Source organism: Lycium barbarum, chromosome 8 (assembly GCF_019175385.1).
Source record: "Lycium barbarum isolate Lr01 chromosome 8, ASM1917538v2, whole genome shotgun sequence".
NCBI lineage: Eukaryota > Viridiplantae > Streptophyta > Magnoliopsida > Solanales > Solanaceae > Lycium > Lycium barbarum.
This window is the reverse complement of record NC_083344.1, coordinates 53,753,207-53,764,825: the sequence shown is the minus strand read 5'-3', so window position 1 is coordinate 53,764,825 and position 11,619 is coordinate 53,753,207. Positions and strand designations below refer to the sequence as shown.

At 37.6% G+C, this 11,619-nt stretch overlaps 1 long non-coding RNA gene across 1 annotated transcript; it reads left to right on the top strand.

Moving 5' to 3' along the window:
* Window positions 1–2,519: 2,519 nt before the first annotated feature.
* Window positions 2,520–10,690, top strand: LOC132606146 (uncharacterized). The gene is made up of 2 exons (XR_009569614.1): window positions 2,520–2,999; window positions 6,665–10,690. It is a non-coding gene; the product is annotated as an uncharacterized LOC132606146 (long non-coding RNA).
* The last annotated feature ends 929 nt before the right edge of the window (window positions 10,691–11,619 follow it).

The window sequence follows — 11,619 nt, the reverse complement described above, 5'->3', positions numbered from 1 at the left end:
TTTTATTGATTAGATCCTTTCATGCCATGTTTATATCTTATACCCCAAGCAAGGTATGAGAGCTTTGCTAGTCAAGTTAGGTACAAGACTCCACGTACTCACATGGTGATTCATGTTGTCGGTTATACTTATGCGCTCCCCACTTAAATCTTTTTACTCATGATATATATCTATATATATATATATTTCAGTTTCAGTTCCAGCTCTCATCATGTTATTTCATGTGCCATGTTTATGTTATTCAGTTGCTTTACATACCAGTACATTCAATGTGTTGACGTCCCCTTTCGATTGCCCGTGGGCCTGCATTTCACGACGCAGGTACGGATTTATAGGACGACGCATCTGCTCAGTAGGATCATCCACATATCAGCTTTTGGTGAGCCTCATCTTCTTCGGAGTTTAGTCATTTATCTATGTCCTATTAGTTATGCATTAAAGGTATGCTGGGGACCTTGTCCCAACAGTTATATTTGGCAGATCCATGTTCATGTTAGAGGTTTCATAGACTAGTCAGTTATGTTATGTCAGATATTTAGAGTTGTCCAGCCATTTTGGCTCGTTGTTATTATGTTTATTCAGACTATTCTGCATTATGATATTCTAATATTTTAAGACTTATGATTTATGGTCCCATGCTTTGATCAAATTATGTATGCTCCTCAATTATTTCATATCATTTCATGTCCATGTTGAGTCGGCAAGCCATATAGTTCGCTCAGTCACATGCAGTCAGGCATCGAGTGTCGTGTTACGCCTAGGCCATGGTTCGGGGCTTAACACGTCAACTGGTAGAGGTAGAGGTAGAGATAGAGGCAGGGGCACAACTTTTGTGTCACAACCCAAATGGGAGGTAGCAACGGCACCCCGCCTACCTACCAGGCACCACCATGACATATATCCGTAACCATACTAACTTAAATAAGTGGGCCAGGAGGGACGCCATAAGACATCTGAATAAGCATATAGAAAGCTCGACAAGAAACAACCCCAACATGGCATACATAAGATGTACTGACCTATAAAGCTGACATGAACATCTGTACAAAACGTCTATATACATGACATTTGTCTACATGCCTCTAAAGAGTACACAAGCGTCATAAGGTCGTGACAGGGCCCCGCCATACCCATAAACATGCATACATATCTATACTGATCCAAAAAGGCAACTCCGGAGCAAGTGGAGGGCAGTGACATTATCCGCTGAGCTAATAACCTACTGGGAGAACCGTCAACAATTATTTCCGGACCTACGGGCATGAAACGCAGCGTCCCCAGAAAAAGAGACGTCAGTACGAATAAAGCACCAAGTATGTAAGGCATGAAAATAACATAATAGAGACATGAAAGTAACATGAGACAAGAAGGAGTCAACCTGTAAATTGAACGCCTCTAAAGGTCATGATATTCATCAGTATGATACATGTGCGTAGATAACGTCTGGTCATACATATATATGCGTACGTAATGCCATCAAGCCTCTGTGGGCATCCCATCGTATCATATCGGCCTCTGTGGGCATCCCATCGTATCATATCGGCCTCTGTGGGCATAATCATCATCATATAACCAGTTGATCAGGTGGTAGTGCGTATATAACGCCATAACCTTTCCCATAACCCATATATATATATATATATATATATATAATGCATGAATGATAAAAAGACAATATGAATCTATCGGAGTGACATATGGTCCTTGTATCTCCGATTAGCGTTATGGAACTAACATCGTCAATGTAACACGCTTCCAAGAATTAATAAGCCATAAGACATAAATAAGTGTCTTAACATAGAGACAAGAAACATGAGCTTATAACATTTCTAAGAATAGAATCGTTATGAATATCGTTCGTTTCATTCTGGTTATGCAAAACGATGAAAGAGAATAGCCTTAACATACCTGGATAATATCCTTCTCAATCCACAAAAAATATTAACATAATCCTGTTGCGTCGACAATAAGTGAAATGATATCTGTTGACACCTAATATTTGACCTCAAAAAATTCAAATTAACTAGTCAAGCTTCTTGAATCGCAAACAAAGTAAAATAATTACTCGAAAATCAAAAAATATTGTCAAAACACTTTTTGGTTATATTTTGTCATTTCATTTGGCAAAATACCCTAATATATACCATGTATATCTTAAATATTAATTTTCGTAGATTTGAAGTCAATTTGCACACAAAACAAGGGTTTTAATTAAATACGCAATTTTAGTTTCAATTTAAGGTCATATTATACGCTGTCAAAGTCAAGAAGCTTTTAGTTATTTGAATAATTAATTCATCTCAGTCTCTGAATTATTTGGCTATTTTATAGCCTTTGAAGTACAAGAAGGCTATTTGTCAAATTCAAGTGCCATCCTTTTAATCCCAAAATTTCAGCCCAATTAACACCAAATCTGCACAACCTAAAACCCCAAGCCCAAACTTCTAAACAAGACCCGGCCCAAATCCCCTTAATAATCCTCAAACCCCTTTCTTCTCTTTTAATAAAAAAGAAGAAGAACCAAACGACCCCTAGACTATCGGAGAGCAGCCAAACGACCCTTGTTCCATCCTCTTCAATGTACACTCCAACTGCCAATGGTAATTTTGTTGATTTTCTTTCTTTTTCCAGTACGAATCCAACCAATTTACAGCTATTATTGTCTTTTAAATTTGAATTTCAACCCAATCAAAAGAGGGGGAAGTCCCGCATCGACCAATACAAACCCTAGGTCATTTTGGAGTTCTATAAATTGAACCCCTTTATGTTCAAAGAGAAAAAAAGGGGCTTTGAGACCAGAAAATTGGTTCTTATACCATTAAATGGGTTTTTCATAACCCTAAGAGTAAGAACACTAAGAAGTCCGGTTAACCCATTGGATTTCGAGGATGTTCTCGCTTAAATATAATTTTTGGAAGTTGTTTCCGCTCGTCGGAATACGACTCGGGTGAAAGGTGGTTCATTAACTCCTGTCGCCCCCGTCGCTGCACGTGAAAAAGGTAACGTTTTATGCTTTCTTTTATTTTTGTGCCTTTAAGTGTTTATGTGTGTTCTTATGTAGTTTTGTTTGTTCTGTATGATATTCTAGTCAGTAATGTAGTTAGTGCTACTATTAATATGATTAGTAGTTGCTCTAGTGATTTGGCTAGTAAATGTAGAATGACTAGGATAATAACTAGTCTTTGTTCGTAGGTTAATAGAACCATTCGGGGTTGGCTTCATATAACTAAGTTTGATTCACGGACTATTAGGATAACACATGGTGCTTAAGAACCCATAGACTAGTTAAATGAACAAAACATAGCACAAAGGAAGAAGGTTAACAGGAATCAAGAGTAGCATAGGTGGAAGTGAGCCATGAACAAGCTTTTATGAGTTCATGATAGAGGAAGGGAGCAATTATTAAATTCTGTAGCTAAAGGGATTAAAAGAAAGAAAAAATGAGACTAGAAAACTTTAATGGATAGTAGTATAAGGTCACCTCGTAATTGAATAACCTGTTAAACTAGATCACATAGGGAAATGAAGAGGTCTGAATAGAATGGTAATAGAGAGTTTTTACTTAGCCTTGAAACTACTATGATTTAGAATGATCCAGATTTGGAATCTGTCTGTTCTTACTTCTGTAAGTGTGTTTAGTCTGAACATTGTCTAGCCTTGGTTAATGACTTTGCAAAATTTTGATAGTTGTCCTGAGTGTTGATTTTTTCTGATTCCTTAACTGGCTGATCAATAGATGACATTAGTTGCCTTTCCTCATATTTGCTCCTGCTTATAAGTATAAAATTGGTTCAAGAAGAGTGATATTACGAATAAGCTGTGGTTAAAAAGATATTACAAGCCATTTCTTCTATGACTATTTACATTGACATTGAATCAGTAAAAATTAAAGTGTCATGGTTTATAACTGGTTTGGTTTAAGACTGTAATAAAGAAGGCTCTCTAAGATAGATTTAAAACAAGTTTACTTGCTTTTAGCCCAATTCTGTCTACTTGTTTGTGGTAGTAAAGAAAAAATTTTGTTCACTCAAAGCATACTTGGCTAAACCAGAATCTGCCCTTTCCTCTCTTGAGTGTTGAAGCTTTGACAAAAAGGGAACTCATTTGCTTTTAAGCCTGACTAAAAATATATCTCCCTAAAGTTGGTCTAACTTGAGTAACGTCTTGCTAAAGTAAAGGGGATGGGGGTAACTCATTTTCTGCTAATATCTTTTCATGTTTTGAAGCTCTAGTGACCTGCCTGGGCTTCTCCTCCTTCCAGAATGATTAAAGTATTACTTAAAACAAGTTTCTGAAAATCCTTGCCCATTTTTAGTATTAGCATGTTCCTTCTTTCCCTCTGAAAACCAAGAATGAGTCTCAAGGTGTTTAATATTGATGGAATTTATTTGTTGAGAATCCTGCTTGATATTTATACGATTTGTCATTTTAGAAACATGTTGGGAGAGATTGAAATCCATTGTAGTGTTGGCTGTGTCTTCCCAATTTCTGTCTAAGCCTGGAAAAATTCAGTTCATTGTTCACTGTTTTTGCATATCCAACAAGTTGGTGTACAAACTTCTTGAAAATAGTTTCTGATTGAGTTATTGGCTAACAGTAGTTCATTTTGGTTTTTGTCTAGTCAAAGTGCCTGTGATTGATTATTTGTTTCAGTAGCCACCAGCCTATAACTTGTTGTTTTCCAATTTCCTCTTAACCTGCCCTGTTATCTCTCTTTTTTGTATTCCCCATATCATGTTTCCTTAAGGTGGTAATGATCAATGTAAGGTAAACTTGCACTTTGGATAGTAGAATGGAATAGGACATTGTTATCTATTTAGCAAGTAAGTTCTGTGTTTATGTGCGAATGAAACTTGGGTAAACTGTTTTCTATTGTTGTCTTCAAAAGAAGGAATTAGTTTTGGAAAAGATAAAAGGAATATGTAGGACCCCAGTATTTTTGAAAGGAAAAGGATGTTCGTTTGTGTTTTACAAGATTAGTTGATCACTTGTTTTAAACTTTATAAAATTGTATAGTTTGTCCTTTCCTGTCTTATACTATTTGTTAAATCAAATCAACTTATGATAGCTGAAACCTAAATCAAATAGTTTGGGATGTAATTGATGCCTATTTGATGAATACTTTGTGGAAGGTGTAGCAAATTTTCAAATGTTTTAAGAGGCGCCTATTTGACTTAACCTTTAGTTCTTGGAATTGTTTAGACTTGTTTGAGTATGAGAAATCACTAAATTTCTAGGAATTCTTGGCTGTTGTCTGTATGCTCATCCACTTCTATACTCTGAGCTCTGTATCTTGCTTAGGATGTGTTAAGCCTATCCAAGGTTATTATATTCATTTAATGTGAAAGGCCTCATGTTTTGTTTATTATTACTTTTGACCAATTTGGCTGCTGAATACTCATTCTTCACCCTTCCCTTTTTGCATGACTTGGGGAAAACTCCCAATCTCAAATGTTTCCTGAGTTGCTGATGAACTCTGGAAAATATGCTGCATTTGAGGAGCTGTAAAAAGAACTGTTCACCTTCATCTTTAAGGCAAACAACTGGTGGTTCTTGAATCAGCTCACTGCTACAAAAGATGCACCTAGCTGCAGCCCTGTGATGCCGTGAACTGCTGTGCATTTTGGTCTTTCTACTGCCACTTGTTGTTGTTACTTTGCTGCTGCATTAAGGCTATCATTATGTTGCATCATTATTGGATTAGTTATTGTCACCCCCTTTGAGGCCAACAACTGCCACACATTAAGACACACATTGGCAAGGAAGTGTTAATTCAACTCTTACTTGGTTCTTTTCTTATGATGTTCTGCTGGTAATAGCTCAAGGCAAATGGTGGGATGGGTTTAGCCCCTTCTAATATTTTGCCATGCCTAAAGGTTCTAGCAACCTTTTTGATCTTGTGTGACATTGGAAGATGGTGGTAGCCCCCCTTCGTTGTCTTAGCCTATCAAACCTGATGTCCTGTTTTATATGTTTGTGGTCATTCTTTAAAGTTTGTTTACTCCCTTTAGGATCATGTTGAGTTGGTATACTTCCTTCCATGTTCTGATTCACCAATTGCTAAAGTCTTGGTCCTTATGTTTGTTCTGAGTGCTTGTTGTCCTTGTTTGTTTGTCAAGACTATTCTTTGAATCGTTGGAAACTACCCCAAATGACTGACTACTCAAATATACTCTTAAGTGAAGTTCTTCTCTATTCTTAGCGTTAAAAGCAATGTCTTTGTTTATAATTTGTGAAACTTAGACATTTTGTTATGGCATGAACTGGGGGAATTCCAAATCCCAACACTCAATGATCTTTCATGAGGTGAAGCAAGTGTTGCTTAAGAGGGTTGAAGTTGCTGTTACAATTAGGGATGTTCACTTTAAACAAAATAGCTGCTGCTTTGTAAGAATGTGCCTGCTGCCCTGTTGTGTTAATGTTGTCTTGGTGCTGCACCTTCTGAACTCCAAGTATTACACTTTGGCGAATTAGTTGTTGGTTTAAAACTAAAAAATACTGCACTTGATGTTGCCATTTTCATGAGAAGTTTCTTGCTACACTTGACTATACTTCACTAATGTTCTTGTTGCATGTGGTAGCAACTATTGCAGTATTGGTTCCCATTTCTTAAGGCTAAGTACTGCTATCTATTTTTTAGCCTAACTGTTGTTGGTTTTCTTAGTTAAAAAACTGCTGCAATTTGGTTGCCTTGCTAAGGATGTTTGCTGCATTCTTTAGCTGTTACTTGGCTGTTGTGATTACTTCAAACAGTTGCTGCAAATCTTGGCTGTTGTGATTACTTCAAACAGTTGCTGCAAATCTTGGCTCTTTACACCTTTTTTTGGGAGGTGTTTTACTGCTGCAGTTTGGCTGAATCATTGTTGCACTTGAGGATTGAATATGCTGCTTCATCTGGGTTGTTACCTTGTTGCTACTTCGATGCAACTTGAGAAGTTAAAAAGAACAGATTGCTACAGTGGTTTTTGGGAACTGATGTTATAATTGATCCAGTTCTGAACCAAGTTGCTACTGATGGCTGTTTATTGCTATTGCTTGTGTAGTTTGCTGCTGTATGTTAATCATTAACTGCTGTATGTTAATCATTAACTGCTGTCTTTGATTCTAGGAGAAACAATGCTTGAGCTGAAACAATACTTGAGCTGACTCTCACATTTTATGATTGAGCTGCAATCATGTTGGTGGCTAAGTTGTTTGCTTCAAAATAAACAGATGCTACACTTGGTTGAGAACCACTGCTGAATTTTGGTAGACTTGAGTTAATTATCTGTGTCTTTTGGGCCAAACTACTACTGTCATCTTGGCCTAAAAAACTTTTATTGCCTCAAGGCTGTTTCGAACAGTTAGTATTACTTCTGATATTTGATTTAAGAACGGATGCTATATTTATAAGAACATGTTAATGTGTAACATATGCTACACTTTGGGCCGATGAAAAAGTATTTAACTTGAGGCGACATTTTAAAAAAAGAACAGTATACTTGATGAAAATTTATTGATTTAAATAGATACTTAACATGAGCATGCCTAGTCTGGAAAGATTCTATCCCTCGGTGGGCAATGATGATCATAGTCTAGTTATAAAATAGGAACCAACATGCGCTTGGCGAGGTAATATAATGACTGAGGGGTCGCTATTTCGCAGCCGTGACATGTTCAGGGGTCCTTTATCCCATATTTGAAAGAAGCATGATTCTGAGCCTTTAGTAATCAAAGCTCTTATAGTTTGATGCGAAACCGAGGGATATTATATTTATATTCATAAACGTCACCCCGTGGGGTGGCGTATCCTTTTTTACTAATCATTCTCCGTTTTATTCTTGCGAGGTACAAATAAACAAGTTTGGGGTATACTACAAGGACTAATATTGCACAATTGGAGCATGCATATGGAATCCAAGCAATATGGAATGACAAGAAGAGAAGTAGTAGGAGACAAGGCAAAGACTTGGACATTTGGAGCTTTCAGACGAAGAATAAGGGAAGAACAGAATTGCAACAAAAGGTCCAAGAAGGCGAGGAGATAGGCTTGTCCGATTAACCTTTCTCCACCTTCATTCTCTCCCTCCCTTTAGTTATTTTGAAAATATTATGTTTTACTTGTTTTGTTTAAGTATCGTTGGAACCCTTATAGATTAGAACTTATGATTTACAGTTGTCAAAATTGATTTTCAAAGACATGTATAAAGCAGATGTGAAATACGAATTACTCTTAATATAAGCCTGCTTTTCATAATTTGACAATAAAATAGGATTGATGTATTAACTTTGAGAGTTTGAGCATAAATGACTTGGATTTAAGAATTAAATTGAATTTAAGGAAGGATGAGAGATTAGAAACAAATAAGGTAAACCTATGAGGATTATACTGCTATGCCCTAATAAAAGGGAGAACTTTACCTGAAAAACAAAAGATTTTTAAAGGAGTTTTAAAGGGTAGGCTTATGTGGTGTTCTTCTTAAGTCAAGTGCCCTCGAGTCTTAACCTAAGTGTCCAAGCCCGAAACCCGGCATTCAAGATGTGATATTTTGCGTAAATGACATTCCTTATTGCAGAAATGTAAACCTGAGCAATTTTTATCAAAAACAATTCATAGCATTAAGGCATATTATTAGAACCCATAAGTAAACCGCAATTGAGCAGATCCTTAATACCGGAGTGCCTAACACCTTCTCCGGGGGATCACCAGAACACTTATCCATACTTTGGTTAGATTAGGTTTCTTTTAAAATTGAAACGTTTTAAATGAACTCTTTTCGAATTGGTTTTTCCTAATTTCCTAAAAATTAGGTGGCAACTCTTAAAAATAAGTCCATTTAGAGTACCATTATGTAGAAGTATATTTTTTCCTTTTCCCCGGTATGATTGACAACCGTAAATCCTCGGGACACTTTCCTTTTTAAATGAGGCAAGTGCAAATGCGAATCGGAAAAAATACGACACGCTACAATATCGTCGTCAACATATAAGGTCATGGCTTGTTACACCTCGGACTTACGGATTTGTTTCCTTGTGAGTAGCCTAATGTGAGCTTAAGATGAACATGAAGTCCTTATGAGATTAAGGAGAGTGTTAAGTAGCTTAAAGTGCGTACCATAAGATTTCAAAGTCATATGGATATGTGATACTAAGTTTGTTGAAGAAAGTGAATGTAAGTCACGTTTAGGAAGGTTTTCGCGATAGTTGATTTGATATGTATTTAACAATGTCTTGAGGGGCTGCAATAGGGCTTATTTTATGGTTAAAGAAGTGTTAAATAAGTGTTAAGAAGGTTCCACAAGGATTGGAGGTCAAAAGAACCAACGAAAACGATTTGGGAAAAAGGGGAGTTATACGACCACTTATACTGTCAGTATAACTTTATGTGGTCCGTATAAGGGTCCGTATACCAGTTACAGTGAAGGGTCACCACTGGCGATATTATACGGTCACTTATACGGACCGTATAATATTATACGAACCGTATAAGTGTCCGTATAAATCCCGACGGGTAGCTTTATTTTCTTGTTTTAAATAGGTGACCCAAGTTCTATTTTTCATTTCCTATCTTCTCCACAACTTTTGAGAGCTCTAGAATATTCAACACACCTCATCAACACAAATCCAAGAAATAGGGGAAATGTTGCCCAATTTTCGTTAACTTATGAATTATTCTAGTTTGAATGTAAGTGTATCTTTAAGGCTTAACCATGGGATGAATCCTTCTAAATGTAGATTTTCCAAGCTTCGACAGTGAACGTTAAATGGTTAAAAAGACAAAGAGGTATGTAGGGCTAACCCTTCTTTCTTAAGGCATGATCCTATTGATGTACACCTTCATGTGAAATTCATAGTATCTTCCATGATGATTTCCTTCCTAGAATCACTAAAGCTCTTGATCTTTATATTCTGACGATACCATTGGTCTCATCCTATGATTGTTGATCCTCTAAGGAAGGATATAATGAAAATGATGATGATTTTGAGGACATATAGGTACTCCTATGTATATATATATTTATATATTAAAGTATGACTACTAAGAACACCGAGCTTATATGGCCGGGTATGATATCTACCGCGCGCACACCACTGCAGTTGGGTATGGATAACACTGAGCCTTGGTAGGGCCAGGTATGTATAACACCGAGTCTTGTCATTACCGGCTATGTGAGACACCGAACCTATAGTCGGGTATGGTACTACTATATAAGTAAGCATTATAAATGGAAGGTTCCTATTAGGAAAAAAGGTAAGAATGCATGATGAGTGTCGCTAGAGGTACAGATGGATCCATCATCTCATGACTCTTCTATCTTATGTCATCTCTTATGCTTCTATTATGATTTTGATTATAATTTACATACTCAGTACATTATTCGTACTGACGTCCTTTTGTTTGTGGACGTTGTGTCATGCCCGCAGGTGGACAGGGAGACAGACTTGATCCTTAGGCTGCTTATCCAGAGATTTCTTAGAGGAGCTCCATTGATCCGGAGCTGCAGCTGTGGGTACTATTATTTTGTGTATATATGGGCATGGCGAGGCCCTGTCCCATCCTTATGATAATGTTTCATACTCTTCTTAGAGGCTCGTAGACAGTCGTGTATAGTAGATGTCTTTTGCCTTGTCCCCTCATACTTTTGGTATATTATTTTGTTAAGCCTCATCGGCTTGTGTATATGTATATGGACGTAGTTATTGATGTTGATGTATAGAAGTGTTTTTATCCATTAGAAATGGTATTATTGAGGCATAGATTTTGTTGATAAGCCATGTGGCTCACCTAGATACGAATGTGAATGTACGATGGGAGGTGCCCGGTGGGTTAACTCCGGGTGCCCGTCATGGCCCTCCGATTGGGTCCTGACAAAAGTGGTATCAGAGCAGTTCTGTCCTAGGGTGTGTCTACGAGCCGTGTCCAGTAGAGTCTTGTTTATGGGTGTGTTGTGCGCCACACTTATAAAAAGGAAGCTGCGAGCATTTTTAGGAATGAATGACCTTCTTTCTTCATAGATCGTGCGATAGAGCTATGATATTAGGATTTCTCTTTCCTTAAGCGTGTGTTATATATTTCAGAAATGCCTGTAAAGAGGAAAGCTACAGCACCCCAAAAGGGAAAAACTGTGGTACAGAAGCAGGCCGAAAGAGTACCGCCAATTGTTAAAGAGGAGGGTGAGTCCCAGAATGTAGTTCAATCTCGGTCCTCTCACTCGTTACCTATTTCTGAGGGGCATGAGGGAGCCTCAGCCCCAGCTCCAGCACCCCCAGCTCCTTCACCAGAGGTTTCGGGACAAGAGGTGAAAGAGGCCATTCAATTGTTAACTCGATTGGTTGCCGCTCAGGCCCAGCAGCAATGTATGGGTCATGGTGATAGGGCGGTTAGTGCAAGAGCCCGCGATTTTATTAGCTTGAACCCTCTGGAATTATTCCGGTCAAAGCCGGATGAGGACCCTCAAAACTTTATTGATGGAATGTTGAGGACACTTCGATTAATGCATGCTTCCAACGTTGAATCGGTGGAGTTAGCATCGTATAGGTTGCCGGATGTTACGGTTTATTAGTATACGGTGTGGTTGTCTTCTAGGGGAGTTAATTGTTACACCTCGAAAAATCTTCCGTTGGTACGCAAGTGAATGA